Source organism: Pinus tabuliformis, chromosome X, assembly GCF_031772625.1.
Source record: "Pinus tabuliformis cultivar Carrire ecotype Pingquan chromosome X, CPIR1, whole genome shotgun sequence".
Classification (NCBI taxonomy): Eukaryota; Viridiplantae; Streptophyta; class Pinopsida; order Pinales; family Pinaceae; genus Pinus; species Pinus tabuliformis.
This window is the reverse complement of record NC_142308.1, coordinates 1,447,084,642-1,447,108,763: the sequence shown is the minus strand read 5'-3', so window position 1 is coordinate 1,447,108,763 and position 24,122 is coordinate 1,447,084,642.

Genomic DNA, 24,122 nt, shown 5'->3' with positions numbered 1-24,122 from the left:
CAGCATCCCTAACGCCATAACTAAGGAGCGCGCTATCGCAGTAGCAGTTAACGACTCGGGTAGATGCCTTAGAGATCGAGATGAGGCTGCATGAGACCCTGATGTAGAATCCTAACTTGGGAGTTCAACAGATCCATGCGTAGTTGAAAAACTTATGCCTTGAGATGCAACGTCTAAAACAAGACAGTACAACTCCCCGGATGTGTGCGAAGAGGTATGGTGTGTAAAATGCAACAGTCAGGGTTGTGATAGGGACCATTTCCCAGTGTTCACAAAATACCTGACAAGAGGAGCACCGATGTCGTTAAGATCAGAGGCATAAGAAGGACCTAGCGTGGCACCTTCTTTGTGGTGCATGATTTGTCAAATAGGAGGGAAACACGCTACGGACAACTGTCATTTGTTACAGAAGTACACACAGAATTTGCAGCAATTGTTTTGTAACTTTTGTAGATAAGTGGGACACGATGAGAGCACTTGTAGAAGCTATGAGATGATGATGGATAGAACTCCCACCTACACTGTTCAGGCTGAAACGTGGCCCCTAGACCAGAATGAAGGAGTGACGCGAACCGAATTTTAGGGGCACGAACGAGGCCAAGGTGGAGGAGGACCTGGAAGAGGTCCCAAATAGTTGATATGCTACAATCTTATAGGGCCAGGACATTATGCCTGTGATTGTGTGAACCCAACATGTCCACCATATCTGTATTGTACCTTGTTTGATCATGAGATCCAAGATTGTCCTATGCTGATAGCTAGGATACGTGACAAGGGAGTGCTACCACCTCCTCCAAATCATAACCTGCATATGATGAGGTATGAGCCACGCGAGGAAGATCCAATTGCGAACAATGTGCTCCAAAGTGAAATCTCGAAAAGAAATGATAAAGGCAAACATCCCGAAGATAGTAATTGGGTTCGCAAAGCTCCGACGAAAGAAGCAGAGTTTTATTTGGAGCACGCTAAGGAAACCTTCATGGAAGCTAAGAAGAGCTTCTTTGATGCCTCCACATTAGAAATAAAAGATAGAACAGAGCTGGAAATGGACCCATCTATGCTTACGATGTTCCTAGAAACATGCATGAAGTTACTACGCGACAGTAATGCTATCAAGGGATTACAGGGACTCATTAAAAGATGCACTAGGACAGCTCCAGGAGAACTGCGTGTAGTCTGGAAGATTGGAAAACATATGAAAATGATGGGAAGAGAAATGAGGTTAACCGTGCATATTGGAGAATATGACATGGACCAAGTAATTATGGATTTAGGATCAGACACGAATATTTTACTGAAGCAGACATGGGAGTGAATGGGGAGGCCTACGCTACAATGGTCTCCTATTCAGCTGCAAATGGAGAACCAACATAAGGTAATACCCATGGGATGATTGCAGGGAATCACTGTGGATATTGAGGGGGTGAGCACACTAGTAGGCTTTGAAGTGATAGAGATTGTTGATGACAACAATCCCTACCCCACACTCTTAGGAATTGATTGGGCCACTAACTTAAAGAGGGTAATTAATCTAAAGAAGCGCAAGATGATTTTTGAGAAGACGTCTCTCCACATAATTATACCCTTAGACACTGCTGAGGGATTGTGCTACACAGAGCCAATTCACGACTATGAAAGCGGCGACAATTTGGACTGCATCTACAAGATAACTACGTGAGAGCAAGGCTAAGTAAATCCCACCGTGGATAGATGGATCTCATGGGAGTGTGAAAGCTCCTATACATTGGATTCTGATGAGGAGATAGAGCGATGGTAGAACCGGTTACATGAGGTAACCATGATGAACTATAATATGATGACAAGATCGTTGCACTGCGTATTGACAAAAATGAGAGATCTACCTACTTATGATGAGTTAAGTGAGGCAGATACATTCCTAGATATGTTTGAAAGGGAGGTACCAGAAAAGCAACATTTCCAGGCCTTGAATTGGGTATTGTGTGCTATGCCCATGAGGTAGTGGGGTACGCACAAAGGAAGCTTTGGAGACTGGAGTGCATGTAGGAGGATGATGTGCACATGGTTTGGGAAGCCTGAAGTGTGATTGGCTAATAAATACAATGGACGGGATTGATCCGGATTTAAACAGGAACACAACAAATTACAGAGATAACCATATACATAAAGATGCAGCAGAAATAATACTTCATTTCATTAATGGAAAATACTGAAATATGCTTACAAACAGAAATGGAAATAAACTAGCTAGGGCGATGGTAGCTTATCTCTGAGAAGAGATGTGATGGCTACATGCCTCTGAACTATGTTAGAATGAGGCTCGAAGGCCTATTTATTGTTGAGAAACAATGGAAAACCCTTAACATTCCAAAACCTAACCCTAGGAGATGAAACGCCAAACTGTGGGCCCCGTTTGGGTAAATTGGTACATCAACTTCCCAGGGTCGTAACTTTGGCATACGATCTCCGTTTGACGCGTACAATAGCTCGTTAGAAAGATCTATCCGAGCACTACCACTTTGGGAAGGGCAACATCGGTCCATGGACCCATGTTGCCCCCAGATTTCCCAAAAAACATCGTTTAGGGCCTCAAAACGGCTCCAGAAGTTCAGGACCCGAAAAACTGCTAAAAATAGTAAGTTGTGTTACAATTAAGGAAACTGAAAATGCTGAGAAAGACAATGGTGGGGGTCCAGGTGGACTTGGCAGGTGGCCACCAATATCCACCTGGATCATTCCTCCCCCCTTAGGAAGGAATGGTCCCCATTGCGTTGAGCTCCTCCATGAGATGAGGAAACTTCTGCTGAACTTGTTCCCTGGTGAGCCACTTGCCCTGCTGAAGGAGTTGGCCCGCTTTGACAACTCGATACAGTTGGATATTCTGTTGGCGAGTGTTATTGATCTGTGTGTCCATGATCCGATCAGTTGCAGCTTGTTCCATGCAATCTGGATTTAATTCTGTGGGTTTGAGCTGTTCTGCAATGTCGGATGTGTCTAGCAATGGTGGAAAGTATGGCCGAAGGCGGTCCACATTAAATACTGGGTGCAGGCCAAGGAATGGGGGAATGCTGAGCTCAAATGCATTGTCTCCCATAGCCTTAGTAATGGTGTAAGGACCATATCGGAGTGGTCTCAATTTTCGATAGGCTCCAGTAAGGCGTTCCTTTTGCAAATGCAACCAGACTTTGTCACCCACCTGAAACTTGTGTGGCACCCGATGTTGATCATGTCGCTGCTTGTACTTGGCATTTGATTTCTCAAGAATGTCATGGACCTGCTGGCGAATATGTTGGATGCGCTCAATGAAGCTGGTGGCCTTATCTGTTTCGGACTGGACATGAGCTGAATTCATGTGAGTAGCTGCAAGTGGCATGGCCACATCAATGGGGCATAGTGGCTGGAATCCCAAACCCACCTGAAAAGGGCTATGGCCAGTGGAGCTGTGAAGAGCTCGGTTGTAGCTGTGCTGAACGTAGGGGAGGCTCTCGTCCCATGTGCGTGGATGCTTTGAGTTATACATGCGCAGAATGTGCACAATCATCCTATTGACAACCTCTGTCTGGCCATCAGTTTGAGGATGGAAGGCTGTGGACTTCGTGAGTTTGGTGTCCAGCATTGACCAGAGACTGGACCAAAAGGTGCTGAGAAACCGATTGTCCCGATCTGAGATGATAGACTGTGGGATCCCAAAGTGCACCCACACTCGTTCAAAGAAGAGTTTAGCAGTGGCTTCTGCTGTGATATTCTTCTTGCAGGCCATCATAATGGCCATCTTTGAGAACCTGTCGACGACCACAAAAACACAGTCATTTCCATGCTTAGTGGAAGGAAGGCCTGACATGTAATCCATGGAGATGGATTCCCAAGGTCGACTAGGGGTAGGCAACGGGGTATAGAGGCCTTGCTTCTTAATGGTCGGTTTGGCAATGGCACAGGCAGTACATGATCGGATGTACTTCCCAACATCCTGTCGAAGATTCGGCCAATAGAAATAGTTTTGCAGTACTGCCACTGTTTTCTCGACCCCGAAATGCCCAGCAGCCCGACTGTAGTGTGCTTCCCAAATCATCTTGGCACGCTCGCTTGAAGGAACACAGAGGTGACCGAGGTGGCATAATAGGGCATCCTGGAGGTGAAAATCTGCAACCTGCCGACCCTCCAAGAGTGTCTGGTATGTGTGGCCGAATTCTGGGTCGCTTTTGTAGAGAAGTGGCCAATCAGAAGTCTCGTGCCCGCAAGAGTTGAGCACGGTGGTTAGCGCCATGATCGGTGGTCGACTGAGGCAATCTGCAACATTATTGGTGCTGCCCTTTTTATACTTGATATTCAAGTGAAACTGTTGCAGGTATGTAGACCACTTCTGATGGCGATCATTCTGCAATTTCCCTTGGGTCTGTATGAACTGCAGAGGTCGGTGGTCTATGTGGATGACCGTTTCCTTCCCCAAAATGTAATGCTTCCATTGTCGGCAGGCCTGTACAATGGAATACATCTCTTTATCATAAGTGGGGTACTTCCGGACTGTGTCTGAAAGTGTTTCACTGTGATATGCCACTGGATGTCCATGTTGAGTAAGGACTGCCCCAATAGCATAGTCAGAGGCATCTGTCTCGACCTCAAATGGTTGTTGTAAATCTGGTAACGCGAGCACTGGTGCTGTGCAGAGGCGATCCTTCAACTCCCTGAATGCCTTCTGTTGAGATTCAGACCAAAAGAATTTTGCTTTCGCCCCGCCCTTGGTGACTTGACTCAAGGACCAAGAAATATGAGAAAATCCCAACACAAACCTGCGGTAGAAGTTGGCAAGACCTAGAAAGCTGCGGAGCTCTGTTAGAGTGGTTGGAGAGGGCCAATCCCGAATGACTTGGACCTTGGCTGGATCGACATGCACCCCCTGTTCATCAATGATGTATCCCAGATACTGAACCTCGGTCATGCCAAAAGTGCATTTCTCCAAATTGGCACATAGCTTGTGTTGCCGCAGTGTTTGGAGAACCTGTCGGATGTGGTGGAGGTGCTCTTCCCAACTCTGGCTGAAGATCAGAATGTCATCCAAGTATACTACTACAAAGGAGTTGGTGAATGGCCGCAAGATGTCATCCATTAGCCTCATAAAGGTTGCAGGAGCATTCGTCAATCCGAAAGGCATGACCAACCATTCGAAGAGGCCCTCCTTCGATTTGAAGGCAGTCTTCCACACATCTGAGGGTTCAATTGGTACCTGGTGATATCCTGACTTCAGATCGATCTTGCTGAAATATTTCGCCCCCTTTAGTTGGTCTAGGAGGTCATCAATCCGCGGGATCGGGTACCTATTACGAACAGTGATCTTGTTCAGCGCCCGATAGTCAATACAGAGTCTCCACGTCCCATCCTTCTTCTGTACCAACACTATCGGGCTCCCACAGGGCGAAGAACTCGGACGGATGTGACCTTTCTGCAGGAGCTCCTGAATCTGCCTCTTGATTTCATTGTTCTCCAGAATGGAGCGCCGATAAATTGGTCCATTGGGTAGCGGCGCACCTGGGGTCAGATCGATGGAGTGCTTGACTTGACAGTGCAGAGGAACCCCTGCCGGGGAGGTGAAGATGTCTTCGTACTCCTCCACAATCTTGTCCATCTGTAGCTGCCGTGCAGAGGGACCCTGTTTGGAGGCCACTGCCACTGTCTTCTTCTTCCCTTGAGGGCGTATCATCAGGAAAACAAATTTCCTGGTTTTGGAAATGATCTTACTGCATTGTTTTGCAGTAATCAAAGAGATGGCGGCAGGTGGTGCTACCTCTGGTATCCTGAACAACTTATTTCCCAATGTAATAATAACAGCACGGGGCCTTGATTCATACACAGCATGTCGCTTCCACAAGTATGGTTGTCCTAGTAATACATCACAAACTTCAAGGGGAGCAATGTCACACAATACCTCATCCGTGAAGGGCTTGATGTTGTATGGAAGGCGACACTGCTGGCTCACGCGAAGATCTCGCCCTTGGTGAAGCCACCCAATGGTGTATGGTTGTGGATGTGCTGTGGTCGGTAAGCCCAACCGCTTCATGACCTCTGCCGAAATGAGGTTCTTTTGACTCCCGCTATCAACAATGAACTATATCGGGGAGCCCTTTACCCACATCTGGGAGTGGAAGAGACGCTCCTCCTCCTCTGGATCTTCGGGTTCATTTTTCTGGATCTTTGCGGTAGCAACAGTGGCGCTGGGATCCGCATCAATGATCTGCTTCCCTTTTAAATACCCCTTATCGGGTTCTGACTCAGAGTCGGAACATGCATCTGATTCTGAAACCTTTAGCTCAGCCACCAGTGACTGCTTGGCCCGACACTCACTTGTGTTGTGAGTGGAGCTGTTATGGAACTCGCACCATTTTCCAGTGTCCTTTCTCGGCTTCGCGGTGTTGCTCTTTGCTTGCAGCTTCGGCTGGTTGTCTTGGGTTGTCCCGCCTTGGCTTTGTCCTTTGTTCTGTGGTTTAGGGGCACCTTTCCCCTGCTTTGGATTCGCAGATCCAAAGTCTCGCTTCTTTTGTTTAAACTTCTGCTCGACCTTGACGGCATACCGGTATGCTGCGCCGAGCGAGAGGATGTTTAGGAACTGTATTTCTTCCTGGATGTACTTGTGCAGGCAACCACGATATTTGAGTATCAAATGTTTCTCCGAATCCTTGATACCCAACTTTGTGCGAAGGGTATGGAAAAGATTGGTGAACTCCGGCACGTCTTGGTCCCTTCCCTGCCGCAGCGTGGTCCACTTTATGTATTCATCCTCATAGCTTCCGACAGGGTAGTACTGCTCCTTGATGGCATCCCGGAACGAATCCCAGGTGGGTGCGGCTGAAAATAGTGAGCCAGTACTTTCATCCTTCTGCTCGCAGTAGGTTTCCCACCAGTCCTTGACGTGGGGGGCTGCTTTGAGAAGAGCAAAAACAATCTTTTCCCGACTCGAAAATTCATGAACAGAAAAATAACCCTCTAGCAGATTTAACCATTTATCTACGGCATCGGCGTCTATCTGACCCTCGAATATGGGGATTTCAAAATTAACTTGTACCTTAAAGGGTGTGGCGTTTCCATAGGAGTTGCTGGAAGCCGATGCGCCGCTTCTGGGTAGCCGCTGAAGGATCTGCGTAAAGCTGTCCATCATCGCGTTCCGTTGTCGCTCGAGCGCTTCTTCGAGCAAGATTTTGATGGGATCTTCAGCCCCCTCGTCTTTCTTCTCGTCCGCCATGGGAGGCCGTCGGGATTTGCGAGGCTGGTCTTGCAAAGGTTCAACCAGTTCAAGCCCTAACTCCTTATATCCCGACCTTGTTGGGGACATGCAAAGAAAAACAGAGAAAAAGCAGACCGCTCTGATACCACTGATCCGGATTTAAACAGGAACGCAACAAATTACAGAGATAACCATATACATAAAGATGCAGCGGAAATAATACTTCATTTCATTAATGGAAAATACTGAAATATGCTTACAAACAGAAATGGAAATAAACTAGCTAGGGCGATGGTAGCTTATCTCTGAGAAGAGATGTGATGGCTACATGCCTCTGAACTATGTTAGAATGAGGCTCGAAGGCCTATTTATTGTTGAGAAACAATGGAAAACCCTTAACATTCCAAAACCTAACCCTAGGAGATGAAACGCCAAACTGTGGGCCCCGTTTGGGTAAATTGGTACATCAACTTCCTAGGGTCGTAACTTTGGCATACGATCTCCGTTTGACGCGTACAATAGCTCGTTAGAAAGATCTATCCGAGCACTACCACTTTGGGAAGGGCAACATCAGTCCATGGACCCATGTTGCCCCCAGATTTCCCAAAAAACATCGTTTAGGGCCTCAAAACGGCTCCAGAAGTTCAGGACCCGAAAAACTGCTAAAAATAGTAAGTTGTGTTACAATTAAGGAAACTGAAAATGCTGAGAAAGACAATGGTGGGGGTCCAGGTGGACTTGGCAGGTGGCCACCAATATCCACCTGGATCAGGGATGGTCTCCACGTGCATCTATCCATATGGCAAACAACCTACGCGGATACACATGAACTTCACATTAGGAGATATGGTCAATAAGCATGTGTTGGGGGGGAAATGTACCAATGGCTCCTAAAGTTAGAATGAAAGAATGTGGAGAGAACAATAGCGTAGAAGGTTATCCACACAAAAGCATTTAATAATGTGTGCAAAGCACTTAACAAGGTATGTAGTGTGCAACGAAGTGATTGGGACCTACGCATACCCGAACAGATGCCTTTTTGGTTGCTTGACAGAGTAGAGGCCATAATGACTATGGAGTCTATCGTATCTAGTCCACACATGGTGGCGCTAAAGGAGTAACAGACCACATAGCCCTGGAAGAAAGGCTCATGCTATTAGAAGAGCGTGAAGACGAACGGTTGGGACTCAATGAGGAGATCTAGCAGGCTGATCTTAGGCTCCAAGAACTCATGAATGAAAGAGTTCAGTTGAGGGAGAAAAGCGCCATGGCGAAAGTAGAAGTCAACAAGCTAGAGGATAGAACAAAAAAGGACTTTCTAGATAAAAAGACTGTGGTGATATAACAGACTGAGCTCGTTTATGTTGACGAACTTGGCAATTACCACCAAGAGTTGATCAGCTTGATGCCTTGGACTGGACCATATGTTATTAAGGAGACCTCAGATAGGGGCGCAATGCGGTTGGTGAAGTCAATCTCTTCCTAAGAAATGTAATCGGTAGTGAAGTTAAATGGAGAACTATTCCCATCTAAATAGCCGTAGGGAGCATAGTATTAGCACTCCAGGAAGTTGAAAGGAGGCGTGGGACCATAAAATACTCTTCCCAAGAGCTGCGCGATGTCAGGGCTGCGGGCAGGAGTGAAGTGTCACAAGGTCTGTGACAGCGAAATGGTAGCTGCACTACCACGTGGGTTGGTTGGGAGGTGACCATTATAGTCACTATTCACTAAGTGATGCTTGGTTTGAGACCAAATGGAGTGGGTGACAGGCATTTAAGGCAGGTTTTATGGGCTATATTTGGGAAAAATTTTCGCCAAGGGAGCATTAATGGAATGGATTTGGGGGAAACAGTTGAATTTGAATTCAAAAGCCACTATAAATTGCAAAAGGATGCCCAACAAACAAAACTTGGCCATTTGAGAATTGAGCTATTATGCACCCAGAGATCTATGAACCTAGATCTATTTGATCTTTTCAAGTTGAAGGCATTGTTTGAGCACTTACCTAAGTAGTTGAGAGATTTGTGGAACAACAGTATGACCATGCCAGAGGAAGTGAAGGATATCAGAGAAATGACCGCTGAAGAGGCCAGGCAGGCCTTGACGATAGAAGATGCTCCAAAAAGCATTGGGATAGTTGCAGAAATCCCTAAATCACCGCACACACTAACACCTAAGAAAGAAAAGTTGCCTATGGTACCAGTGCATGTGTCCCATTAAAACCTACTGAGAACTAAACTGACTACAGAAGAAAAGGGGAAGCGGTTAATGTGGAAACCGATGAGGAGGATGAAGACCTTGAGGAAATCCTAGTGGAAGAGGAAGAGGACAAAGAAGTGGAGGAAGAAACCCAAGGTATGGACCCTCTTACCAGGTTGTCTGCATATGTTCCTCCACACAAGGGGAAGGAAAGGGTGCCCAAGCACCTAGATGAGAGAAAAATCTCTCTGCAGACTTCGCTACTCCCTGATGATATCATTTTTGAAGGAGCCCACTTAGGATGGGTAGTGGCTCTAAAGTTTGAAGATTTGGATCTCGTGAACCACGAGAAATTCCCACACTTGGCAAACATGTAGCTCATGAGGCAAAGAAAAACACTACGGTGGGAGTCATAAAGTTGGAGCCACACAAGTGGTTGCATGTAGTAGGGAAAGCAGGGTTGTTAAACTTGCTCTAGGTGTCGCATTACCATCACGCCATAGTAACTATCTTTGTCATCCTGCAGCTGCTTTTCCTGGTGCATGATTGGTGCTTGTGGCTCGAGGAGGCCATCTCCATCATAGACCACCTAATTCATAGAATTACCTGACTCCCTTGTAAGGGGGAGGGCCCAGCGGATATTTCAGAGGGTAAGAGCGACAGCATGTCCATCACGGAGGCCATGAAGGAAAAATTCAAGATGGATAAAAGGAAGACAGGGTACGCGATCTCCAGTATCAACAATAACGTAGTCAGAGTTTCCACCCACATACTCACTGGCAAGGTTATGCGGAAGTTCCTCGCAGATGAGGTGCTTGCACCGGTAATAGCACTTTCCGTGTAATGCGCGGAGGGGGTGCAGTTTAACTGGTTAGATTTCTTGTCTAAGGAGTTGCTGGAGAATTACCGCGAGGCACAGGAATAGGGAACACCTTCCACTATGCATGGCTTCTACTGTCCATAGTGCTGGTGGCTTGGGAATTTCCTAAGCATAGTCAGTTCCCCACAATTGCGTGGGATCTTCCAAAGGAAGTGAAGTACACTTCATTGTGGGCCACTAAAGACGCATAGAGGATCCGAGACAGTAATATATTCAGGGTTTTCATGTTGATGAACATCAGAATGGGGATTAACCGCAAGTCTTGGTTATCACCCACCGTCTATAATGGTCTACAAAGCTTCATGGAGTTCAAGGCAGACTTCCATCACGTGTATATCAGGGCATGCATGTACCCCGTGAAGAAGTGGAAGGAGCTCTCCTACCTGGCCACTGACGATGTCATATTCGCCATACTTGAATCATGGCCGCCAGAGTGGTGCGTTCCAGCCATCTCTGTGTTGGAAATGAAGAATTCGATTGCACAAAGAAAGAAGGAAGAGGCAAAATTGCAAATGGCGTAGTTAGCAGAGAAGAGAAGGAAAGAGGCAGCAATAGCAAAGACGCAGGAGGCATGGGACGCTAAGAAGGAAGTAGCAAAACAGCAGAAGGTAGCAGAGCAGGAGCGCAATGGCCATAAGTCACCGTTGCCTAAGAAAGAGCCCGAGACAGAGGAAGGTGGCGAGGATCCACATACAATGTCTACACAGTTGTAGTTCCAGTGCCCGAGAGAGCAGGTGGGGCCATGGAAGAAGTCAAAAGCCTCCAAGACTTCTTTCGACCCGATCACCCTCACTGAGGGGGATCTGCATGACATAAGCGAGATGGTGCACGATGTCATCGCAGAGGCCCTCTAGTAGTTCGCAGAGGAAAATTAGATGGCATTGGTGGCCCTCCAGGCACAAATACAAGAGTTGCAGGTGCACACTCCTCAGGCTAGTACCCTATCGACCAGCCTTGCCATAGGAATGACCGCGGCTGAGGAAATGTTGGGCGCCTGCATGAACAATACTATAGTGCTGCCGGAGCGGGCACTCGTTACAGAAAATGAGGTCGATATGCCTATGTTCAGTGCATTAAAAGGAGTGGGGATCAACATGGCTGTGCTCCCTCGGGAAACACTCTATGTTCTACAGGACAAAGTAACTGTACAACTGTGGGCTAGGGACGGTTGTGTGCTACAGGTGTTGAGTGAACAATGAATTAACATTGAACAACCAAGCCTGAAACATGATGAGGTAGTAACAAAAAATAGGTAGCTAGTGCAGGTGGATGAGGAGGCCTACTAGATTGTCCCTGAGTTGGCCATCCCAGCAGAGGCACCAGCAAAGGTTTGCATCCGGAGGTTAGCGGCAGGGGTGCGAGGTGTGAGAAGAAATGGATAAGTTTTAGCTGGAGCTGAACCTTTAGATAGCTGAGCTGTAGTTGAAGGTGCAGCCTTCAACTCCACCTGAGGTGAGGGAACATCATGCCGTCGCCATCACAACGGGAATAGAGGAGATCAACAGTATAGTGAAGGACTGCACCAAACTTTTGGAAGAGTCATTCGAGGTCATCATGACTCTGCAGGAGGGCGCAAACATACAACGCTTAGAAACGAAGGCGCGTGAGGTATAGCAAAGGTATGATGATATAAAAGGGACCGTGCAGACGATGGCCCTTACACAGAGGCTCACGCAAATGCAACATGAAAAAGTGCTCAAGGAGCAAGTAGAAACAGTGCAACATAAGGAAGTTGTTTTGAAGGTGCGTGTACAACGTTGGATCAATGAGGCATTCATCATTACAACCTTGATCGAAGCCAAGCTCATGTAGATGCAGGGGACACAGGAGAAGATGCAGGGAAGCAGTTCAAGTACTGCGGTCTCTAAGCAGCACGTCCAGGAGGTACAACAGGCAGCTGCTCAGTGTGTTATTGACCTTGCAGCGGTCTGGGCAAAGCTGGGAGGTCTACGCACGAATATCTCCACACCAAGAGAGTGACTTGAGGGTGAGTGACGATCTTTGTGTTGGGGGCCTGTTGGGCATGGGATTCCCCAAGGGAATTTTTGGGGTTTAAAGCCGAGATTTTAACTAAATCCGATGTAAAGACTCCACATTTTGTGGGCACAGAGTGTGAACTTGTAAATGAGTCATAAGGTTGTCCGTGCTCATTTTTCTAAATGTAATGTTGGCTTTAGAGATCTACCCATGGTCCACGGACCATGGGATTGTATAAAAAGAGCGAGGCTCTAAGTTGTAAGAAAATGGGAAGTAGAGTCATGAATGAATGATGAAGAATTGAGTCTTATCTAAGTGTAGAGTCGAGTCGTTGGGTTGTAGAGTAGGATAAGGCTCTGAAGCTAAGTGCGCAGAGGCCTAGTAGTTCACAACTGAGTGCGCGGACCCCTGTAGCTATGTGCACGGGGCAGGTTGAGTCTGTAATCGATTGAAGCATTAATCAAGAGAATTTTTATACCATTACTGTGTATTTATTTATTGTTTTCTACATTGAACGTATTCAGTATAAATTCCATTTTTGTTTTTTATATGTTGCGCAAACATATAGGATTATGTTGATTACGCGAATATAAGATAAGGTATCTCTTTATGCGAAGTTAACTGACAGTTATAAGAATATAAGTAAGATCTGCAGTGTAACTTGGGGAAATAGTGCAGATTGTTGCCTTAGTAGCGCAAAAGCACCTTAGCCCCTGGTTAGGGCGGCACGAAGGTGATTATAACATATCGTGAAGCTCTCGCAGGTCAGGGAAGTGCGTGAAGTGATATGAACTAAGCCATTCACAATTGGACTAAATCGACCCTCTAGACATCTCAAGGGAGCGGAAACTTGGTTCTAGCGTCCCCCCATACTGCTTCATGTGAGACCTCAGTCCACGCTTCACAATTTTTTGCCAAAAGGGCCAATAGTAAATGGATTTTTTTGGCTAATTAACTCAGAACATGGGTCAGGACCCCTCAAGCAAACATGGGTAAATGAGAGATGAAGATGCAAGTCACCCCATTGTAAGTTACTTGGTAGATGTTGAATGAAGCCTTTAGAAACAAGTACCGATCATAGGAATAAAAATACCAAAAAATATGGGATTTCCATGCAATGCGACAAAATGGTAGATCTATTGAAGACTATGAAGCTGAATTCTATCTGTTGGTCCATCATGTGGACTATATGGGAGATGATAAACGTCAACCTGAACAATACCTACATGGGCTCGATCCTTTGGTTCGAGCGTAAGTTTCCATGTAGAAACCTACCACTATGGAAACAACCACTACTTTGGCCAAACAAGTCTAGAGGATGATAAATATGAAAAGGAAAATGGTGGTTGATGAAAATATAGAGAAGTAATCCTCCAAGGGGGGTGTAAGTAGAAAAGGGGGACACCAATATTAATCCCAAGGAAGATGAAACAATGTTTCTAGGATTTATAGTGAAACCTATGGGTTTCCTATGGAAGAACATAGGGGTCATACATACTTAAAAATAACTAGTAGTGGAGCTAGAGGAGTTGCTGACCAAGGACAAGGACATCTATGGAATCAAGGTGAATTAGAATGTTGGGAATGTGGGGGTCCACATTATAAAAGGCATTTTCCGAAGTATCAAGATGGGATGAGACAAAAAGGACACCAATAAAATGGAGAAAAACCATAGACCCCCATCGAATTCATGCCATTGTAAACCATCGTCGAGATGACCACCACGCCATTATTTTGGAGTCTGTGAATTTCCAAGGAGGGAGTCCTTTCAGTCAAACCATTTTGTATACTGGGCCATTGGGTTCTTTGACCTAGGGATCATGAGTTTTAGCAAGTCAAGGCCCAATGGGACCAATATAGTTTAGTGTCAACTACCTGGGAAGATGTAGAAGTTAATTTTCATGACTTTCCTTATCTATTTGATTAAATTGTGTCATGAACTAGATAGGATTGCATAACTTAGCTTAGATAGATACCTTTGTGGAGTGTCTAAATCATGTCTTATTGTTTAAATTTTTGATACATATAAATAATGCACTATGATAGAAGTATCATGATATGATGGTATGAGGATAATGATGCACTTGTGGTTCTTGTTTATTTAGTTGTTATGATATTGATGTTGTATGCTCATGATGAACATGATATGCTTATGGATTATGATGTTATGATTTGAGGTTATATTGACATGTGGTTATTTTATTATGTGATGTCATGATATGTCTTTGATGTTGATATGTTGATGTTATAACTTATGAGGGTATTTTATGTGGTAATCACATGCAAATTTTGTGACATGCATGAGAATGGAGTTCTTTACTATTCATAATAGGATGATTAACAATGATGATATGTTATCATGATGACATGTAAGAGTTGAAATGTGGATTATTTTCAATGATACTATGATTATAACTAATGCATTTGTTACATGTCAAGGTGTGGCGATTGACAAGAAATTCATAAATGGGCCAATAGGTCTAGTTGATTTGATGATTTCGTGGGAGCCCATACCTGCAAGGGATAATATGTAACACCATATGGGATGGGGACATATTAAACCAACACTACATATGCCATTGTTTCCTGTGTCTTGTATAGCTCTTGATGGATAGCTCTTGAGGGGCTAAGGGACCATGTTGAGGAGGCAAAGTGTTTGATATTGTAGGCCGAGTGGCTGATAATGGTTTGGGATGTCGATGTCTGGTGGGGGTGTAAGGGATTCGATGCCTAGGTATGTGCACCATAGTGAGTGTGGAGGGAGTGGGTTAGCCTTTCAAGATGAATAAAGTACTGAGCCAATTGCCTACATTGGAGTAGATGAGGTCTGAGTTACGTGAAAGCCTTGGACTATGGCACAGACCGATGAGGCTTATTCATAGTTCCAAAAGTTGGAAAAAGGACAGAGATTCCTTGGGATTTCCTAGGTGTTGTGGAAAATTTCGATGCATGTTGGTTATAGTAGTTTGGTAGAGGGTGGAGGGGAAACATGAAGTAATAAATAAACAATTCAATAAAATAAAATGTTAAATGATTCAACTTAACTTCAAGACAAAGTTCCCTAAAGAGGGGAAGTATGTAATATCCCCTAGTAATAATAAAAATAATAAAAAATAAATAATATAATATAATAAATAATAAACAATAAATAAAAAATAATAATGGTAAACAAATAGTAAAACATGAAAATAATATAATAATAATAGATAAATAAAATAGTAAATAATAATACTGAAAAATATATATAAAACTAAACCATAAAAAAGTAAAAATAAGTAAAGTTAACAAAAAGTAAAAACGAGTAAAAGAAGAAAGAGCTAAATTAAGAGAAATATTAAATTAAGTAAAACTTAAAATAAAAAAATAAAGGTTTCATGTTGACACATGGAATGTATGCATGCATACCCCTTTTCATTGTTTGGTCTATTTAATGGACGACGAGGAAGATGAGATTCATCATTCCTTCATTTATACTATTGGGAGAAAAGTGTTGTGAGACAAAGTATTCGATGGCAACAATATGTTGATTGAGGGCTCAAGCTGGCCAGTTGTAGAAAGGTTATGTGCAGCTAAGCCTACAGTTAGAAGAATTCAAAGAGAATTTAACTCCAAAATCACAAGTAAGGAATAACGCCAATATAGGTAAGTCGTCTCTTCTCATGTTTTTTCGAAAATTTTATGCTAAATATTTGAATAATTGGCTGTTTACTTTAATCATATAAATTTATGTAATTATTAGTATATTTTAAATTGGGGTTGTTACAAACGTAAACCTATACTCTCTACTTTGGGTGTTGTGGATCCTTCTGATGATTGTATGATTGTTTTTTACTTTGACAAATGGGAACATGCCACCCTTCCTTCATCTGTTTCATTTCAAATTCCAGTATCCATAAGAAATGTCATTGTTTAGTGGTGTATTATAGACCAAGGCGCCCCCACCTGTGTGATGGAATAGTGTTTGGAAGCAACATGGTTCACTTGACCTATCCCCCTCCACCATCACTCTTCGTGCTTGGGACTGTCATCCATCTCAGCTCCTTGCCTTATATCGCAACTATCTTGTACATGTTGTCGGAAAGAATATATCAATTGACATTGAGGTCATTGATGCCACCATTAGATTATAGAATCTTCTTGCGTCATAGTTAGACCTATGCTATCTCAGTTGTTGCATCTGTATTTTTCGTAAGATGTGATTCCCTCAAAATGAAAATATCATCACTATTGATTAGTCGACGTACTATGATCCTAAGTCTTAGACTTCACCTCAGTCCATAATCTCATCGATGACTGATAACGATATTGTCTTATCTCTCACCACTGTCTCCCTTGGAGTCTACAAATATTCCACCTTTCTTGGTGCTTATCATGGTCCACCACTTATGCCCTGAGAGCCTAGCTCTTCCAATTTTTGCATGTTTCACGTGTCATGGGTTGCCCACATGTGGTTTGGTACGCCTTCATCGCAGCCAACACCTCTCCATCATGTTGTTCCCAGATCAACCCAACCTTTAGGTATAACTCATCAAGGTCCTCTTCATTCTGATGTTATCTCTTCTAGTCGATTTTAGCCTGGAATTGTTCCATCAGGTCTTAACCATCTCAGAGAAGTTCCCTAAGGTCATTACTATTCTAGTCAAATATTGTTCTTATTTCCACCCCCTAAATTCTATTCTACACCTGTCATGGCCATGTTGAGTTTACCTAAAATTACATTGGGGATCACGGTTTGTTACATTGATCCTCCCACAAGCACTCCCCTTTAGCAACTCAAACCTTACACAACTTTTACCCCTCTTCAACCTATCGTTAGTATGCCTTCCTTTTCTTCAGTTCCTCAGCAACCTCAACATGAACCTATTGTTGTTGTGAATGCATCTAGTGAGGGGAGGGAAACCTAGAAGAGGGAACCAAAGACAAGGAACCCCAACTGAATCCAACTCCTCCTAAGTTACCAAAGCCTAATCATCCATGTGCTTTGTGTGATTTTGTTGCTCATGGCACCAATAACTATTATGAACTCCCTCATATGAAGAATGTGATCTCTAATTCCTTTCCTGACTCCAACATTAATAAGGTCCATTTCACCTTACCCAAGTCAGCTAAGAATAATAGATCATTACACAAAAATCACCCTTGTGCTTTGTGTGATAATTATGTCCATTATTCTCATCATTGTCCCCATCTCGAAGCCTTTGATGATACACATCAAGATATTCGTGAATTAGGGTTCACTAACAGTGAATCCACCTCTCCTCTACTTACGAATTTTGGTCCCACTCCTATGCCGGAGTAGGAGGTATCTCAACTACCTATCATGATCCCTCCCCATGATGTCTAGATGACAAAAAGTACCACTCTTATTCTCTATGTGCCATCATCCATGGTATCGATATATTGGGACTCTCTTCAAATCTCGTATTGTGATTCTCTTAAACATTCTTTGATGAACACTTTAGTCTCAACATCGGTATAATTCACATCTAATAGCCATATGTCTCCTAGCATTCATGATGCATTTGTGAACATTTTATCTCATGAATATGTCTTACGTAGATCCTATCCATCATGTGGTCTCTTTTCATTCAGTCCCCCCCATCTTCCATTATGATGAATAAAACATGGAAGCCATGAGCACCCTTGATTGTGCTTAGGATGATATGCACCATCATGCATACTTCCTTCCACAACAAACCCACCACCAATATGATGTGGAGTATAAAGAATTCATTCATGATGAAGTCAATTGGTTTAAAAATCCCATTCCTACACTAGATGTTTTCGAAGAAGGAAATATGGCTAACATATATCCTATTATCAAAATCAACATTTTGAATAAACCAGGGATTGAATAGAATATTATATTGGGGGCATAGTGCACTGTGGAGGAAATAGATGCTTACACTAAGTTATTCAAAGAATTTCGCGATGTTTTTGGCTAGTCTTATTTTGAAATTCCCAGACTTCATCCTGCCATTTTTGAACATCACATGGACACTTGGCCTAATGCCATCCCTCTCTACTGAAGTAAATGCCTATACATCCTTCCAAACATAAATATACAAAGCTGAAACCGATAAGCTCAAGTAGGATCGTTTCATCTATGCAGTCGAATACACCACATGGGTGTTGTTACAGGGAAAAGTGTCTATGCAAAACTGCTAATCCCACTAAGGCGGGTAGCTACCTTAGAAACAAACAAAGTAAAACTACTTTCGTTTTCCTTTATGAAAATGCTTGGGATGCTACCAGCCAGGTGATCCAGAGTAGGGGCAAATCCATCCCCTTGACTGTAGTGGACATCTATTTTTTGACTGGCTTATCGAGGCGGGGTGCCCCCATCTCTTTATCAGGTTCAGCTCGTGGAGGTGAATCTGTGAGAGATTATGTTCGCAGGTATTGCAGAGAGGGATCTCAGCCGAGTTAAGACGGCAAGATCATCATCCAAGATGTCACTGACAGATCTTTGAGGACCATTCTGTTCGCTTTTGGTAGGATAGCTAGTGGTGCGGCTCTTCATGTGGCCAACCGGTCTTATATGCAGTAAGCCTTGGAATGTCTCGAACCGAAGGTGTTCAACTGGTGTGACGCAGTACTCCTTGTGATGAAAGGACAGTTGACCAAGGTGAAAAGTGGGAGACTGAAGAACTTTGGATATGGTTCTATTTTGACCGACTTCGCGTTGGAAAAGATACCACTAATGCAGCCGCAGTATATTGCACTCGGTTTACCTCCACCGACTGAACCACGTATGTAGAGATGGGTCGACCATATGTCTAGGCATGCTGGTTAATCTCAGATTTCCTTTTTTGATACCTTCTTCAGGTGGTTTGATCGTCTGGAGATGGTTTATTCCAAGTATCCATATGCTGGTATGGACTTCCGGGGTGACCCAGATTTGGTACTGTCGGCTGGCGAAGAGTGGGGTACCATTGGTAAATTCTTGACCATATTTCTATTTATCGTTTTTATTTTATAATGTCCTCGTGCTTTACTCTATCAAGACTAATCAAAACTCATGTGCTCATGCATATGTTGGTCCCGTTCGGCCAGTAGTACGCCTGAGAGTGCCAGCTGCCGCTCCAGCAGGAGAGGCTGTGGGAAGGGCTATCCTTCGCGACCTTGATGTGGCCGAGACTCTTTCAGCATTACAGGATTAGGTCGAGGGCCTCACTCTCGGTATTCCAGATGTGAGGACTGACGAGCTGCCTTTGAGGTTGCAGCGACATACTATTGGCGTGCGAAGTCGATGGACTAGGCTTTTAGGCATGATGGCACAGGCGATGACTTGTTATCACCAGCATCATTAGACTAGCGTGCCCCCTAGCGTTTTGAGTTTTGGGTCATTTGACCAATTTTGTCTTGGTTACAGAACATTATGTGTAAACCATAAACAGTTATATATATATATATATTTGATTTTCGGAGTTTTATTTTGGTTAAGTTACATGATCCTAATGCAAATATTGATGAGATGCTTCTTTTTATAAATGTTGCAAATGTCTATCTAACACATAATTTGCCAATTAGTCAGTTATGTTGATATTGAATAAAATCAAATTGCCTTTCCAAAATATTGACCCTTAGGAACATGCGATAGATAGCTGGATTTCGGACGGAGTAGATACCAGTGAGCTATAGTAGGACGAGTTGTGAGTCTAGCCTGACGACCAATCGACATATGCCATGTGTGATTGCATCAGAGAGAATTTCTATCAACGCGCTATATTCAGCGATGTTATTCGTTGATCGACCAACACATACCCCTCTGAAACTTACTAACTCGCCGCTTGGATCGAAAATGGCCCAGGCCGCAGAAGATAGGTTCCGTGAACTACGACTTGCTCCGTCGGCATATCCAACAAAATATTCCAATAGGTTTGACATCTGCGACAAATGTAAAAAGGGGACTTACTTGACCAAAAAAAATACTTTAACGAAAACAAAAATGTAACAAAATCATACAGGTTACCACACTGAATCATGCATAGTAATGCTTAGGGTACAACCCATTACGAGGTTGTGTCAGTGGAATCCTGTCATAATCCATTAACTCGTAGGCTCCTTTTGCTAACACTCGCTTAACAATATAGGGGCCCATCCAAAAAGACTTGAATTTACCTGCTCCCAATTTATCGGATTCTTTGTCATAAAGCAAGACCAAGTCACCTTCTGAGAAGACACGGGGTTTGACATTCTTGTCGAACTACGCTTTGACTCATTTCTTATGGGCTTCATTAGCCGAAGCAGCATCACGATGAGCTTCATCCAATTGGATTAGTTCCAATAAACGAGCCTCTTCTTCTGAAGTTCCGGGGAGAAGTTCGATTGCAAGTTTGAGGGACGAGATTTCACACTGAACTGGTAAGATCGCTTCTAGGCCATACACCAATTGGAAAGGTGTAAACCTGGTCGCATTCCTTACCGATGTTTGGTATGCCCACAAGGTTGAGTACAGGATCAGGTGCCAACTCATTTTTTGAACTTCAATCATCCTTTGCAACATGCGCTTCAGGACCTTGTTATTGCTTCAACTTGTCTGTTGGATTGTGGGTAATATGGAGTAGAGCTGTCATGCGACAACCCTAATTTGGCCGCTAATTCGACCATCATGTGATTGCGAAAATGTGATCCATGATCTGTGACTATATCCTGTGGGACGCTGAATCTGGCGACTACATGATTGAAAAAGAAGAGGGCAGCTATTTCACCAGTGTTATCTAATGTAGTCATCACCTCGACCCATTTGGTAAAATAGTCAACTGCGACTATGATATACCCATGCCCCCCAGTCGAGGTGGGGTTACATGTCATGAAATCGATGCCCCTTTTGGAAAATGGCCCAGCAACAACTATTGGCGGTAGAGGTGCGGGTGGTCTTCTGGTTTTGCTATCAAAAATTTGACAGGCATGGCAACTGCTGACTGCAGTTATGCAATCTTTGAAAATTGTTGGCCAGAAGTATCCTGCTCGTAAAAATTTTTGCACCGTAGCTTAACCGGATTGATGCCCCCCCACACGTGCCTGAATGGAAATCATTTAGGACTTTTTGGGCCTCCTCATGGGTGAGACACCTCCTCAGAACTGCATCGACACCACGATGGTAAAGTGTATCACCGACAATCATGTAGTCTTTTGATTGGTATCGAATACGTTTTTGTTCAGATCAGGAGGTATTAGGCCTATATTTTTGGGTTTGGAGATAGATGATTATATCTCCATATCACGGATTGCTTGAAGATATCAGAAACAAAGACTCATCCACGATAGTTTCTTCGGATGTTTCATCGTAGGATGACGATGGGAGATCGCATAATAATTCTGGGAAAACCAGGGCTTTCTTTGACTTGGATTTTACAAATTCCAGATCAAACTCTTGTACAATTGCTATCGATTTTGAATATTTGCCTCCCAACAACTATCGCGACAATATATAAGTCATGGGGTTGCAATTTGACAAAATGGTAGTTTCTCGAATGAGGACATAGTGTCGAAATCTCTGTATTGCTTGAACAGCCGTGAGCGCTAGCTTTTCAACATAACAATATTTTCTTTCCGTATCATTTAAGTTCTTACTCAAATAATATATAGGATGTTCAATTCAGTTGTCTTCTTGAACTAAAACCATTGCGATGGTTGTATCCGCTGTAGCCAGATACAGGTTAAAGTCTTTTTGATAATTAAGAGTGTACATTAATGATGTTTTCATTAGGGATTCTTTTAAAGCATCAAAGGAAGCTTGCGCAACGTGATCCCAGACGAAGGGCACTTCATTTTTCAATAGACGTGTATAACCTTTAGCAAGTTCGGCATAATTTGGAATGAACCTCCTCAGAAAGTTTGCCTTCCCTTGGAGTTTTTGAATATGAAGCAAATTCGAAGGTGGAGGCAAATTTATGATTGCCTGAACCTTACATGGGTCGAGACGAATCTCGTCCTTTGAGACTACAAAGCCAAGTAAACAACCAGAACTGACACAGAACACACATTTGTGTGGATTGAGTCGTATCTTGTAGCGTCGACAACGTAGAAATATTGCTATTAAATGCTGTGGGTGATCAGTCCACTTTCGCGAATGAGCCGGAAGGTCATCGAGATATGGTTGAACGATGTTTTTGATGTCATGGAAGGCATAATTCATCGCCCTCTGAAATGTTGCCCCTACGTTCTTTAAACCAAAGGGTAATTTTCATTATGTGAATGTGCCCCATGGACAAATAAATGCAGTCTTTGACTGGTCCTGTGGGTGGATATTTATTTGATTATACCCGGAGAATCCATCCATAAACGAAAAGATTTCACATTCGTCGCACTCATCAATTATCTGGTAAATGAAGGGTGTAGGGTAGTTGTGTTTTAGACAAGCTTGATTTACATCCCTATAATCGACGCACACTCTAATCGTTCCTTGTTTTTTCATAACAGGAACAATGTTCAATACCCAATCAGTTAGAGGAACCGGGTAAATGAAATCATCATGGAGAAGTTTTTCAGCTTCTGCCTTCATGGCAGCGGCTTTCTTGGGGTGCACCTGCCGTAGTCGTTGTCATACTGGTTTGATATCTGGATACATCTTGATTTCGTGTTCAATGATACTCGAGTCAATGCCTGGAATTTCATTATATGACCAAGAAAAGACATCTCCGAATTCACGAAAAAGAGCATTATATATTTCCAGTTCTGAAGGAGAACAACATTTGCCAACATAAATATTCTCTACAACATCTTTTTTGGTCAAGATATTTATGGCGATAGTCTCTTCAATGTTTGACAAGTTTCGCTCAGAATCCACTGTGTTTACAATATTTGATAGGAAATAAAAAAATGAAGGATGATGAAGGTCGTTAGGAATATCTTCTTCACAATCCGGAAGAAGGGAACGATGGTGGTAATCTTCCCATGGTGCCCCTTTAATTACCATTGATTGAACAATTGCTTTGTCGGTGTAATGCACTCACGACCAAGGATCTGAAGGGGTGCCATACTCCTTAGACGTATCTATCCAAACACTTGGTGAGAATTGATTTGGGTTTGCCTCCCATGCTAGGAACATTGATTGCTACAATATTTCCATTGGGCTTGGAGGCAATACCTGCATATGATCCATGTTTATATCGTCTTCTGAGATCTTTTTAATTGAAGATATCATATTGCAGGTTCCTACCGATGCTACTTCCGCCAGATTTATTGGAGGTGGAAGGGAAAAAGTTCCCATTAATATAGGGTCTTTTAGTAGGCCTACTCCGATATTTTGAAGCGAATGGGGGCTTCCATGGATCATTGGAATGCTTCCCGTAACATGAGAACCATTTGGGAGGAAAGTTGGTTGATCGACGATTGTAATCCCTCCTTGAAAGGGAAATGCAATCTTCCTAAAATAGGTCGACACAACAGTAGCCATAGCATATATCCATGGTCTTCGCAGTAGGATGTTGTAATCGAGGTTTCCATCGACTACTTCGACATCTATTTCTAATGTTTTCCCTCCTAGTTCAACCTGCAAGTTACTTAGAATACCATATGGGGTATATGTTCATCTGTCGAATGCTTTTAATGTCGTCGAAGATCGCGACAAGGTTGGAGATCCTAAAGTTTTCCAGCAACTCATCGAAATAATACATGTAGATGCCCCCTCATCAATAATTGTTCGATGAACAATTTTTTTGAGGGCTTTCACTTGAAAGAGGAAAGCCATTTGGGCTGGTAACTAAGGATCGTATCCTTTATGATTAAAGGATACAAGGTTGGAATCCTTTGGGTCTATCCCACCGATAGCTGATAATAAAGCCTACTTTTTGGATGGGCAATTTTGCAGTACCTCAAGTGTCGACATAACGGATGGCGATTGGGCCAGATCTTCCACTATATTAT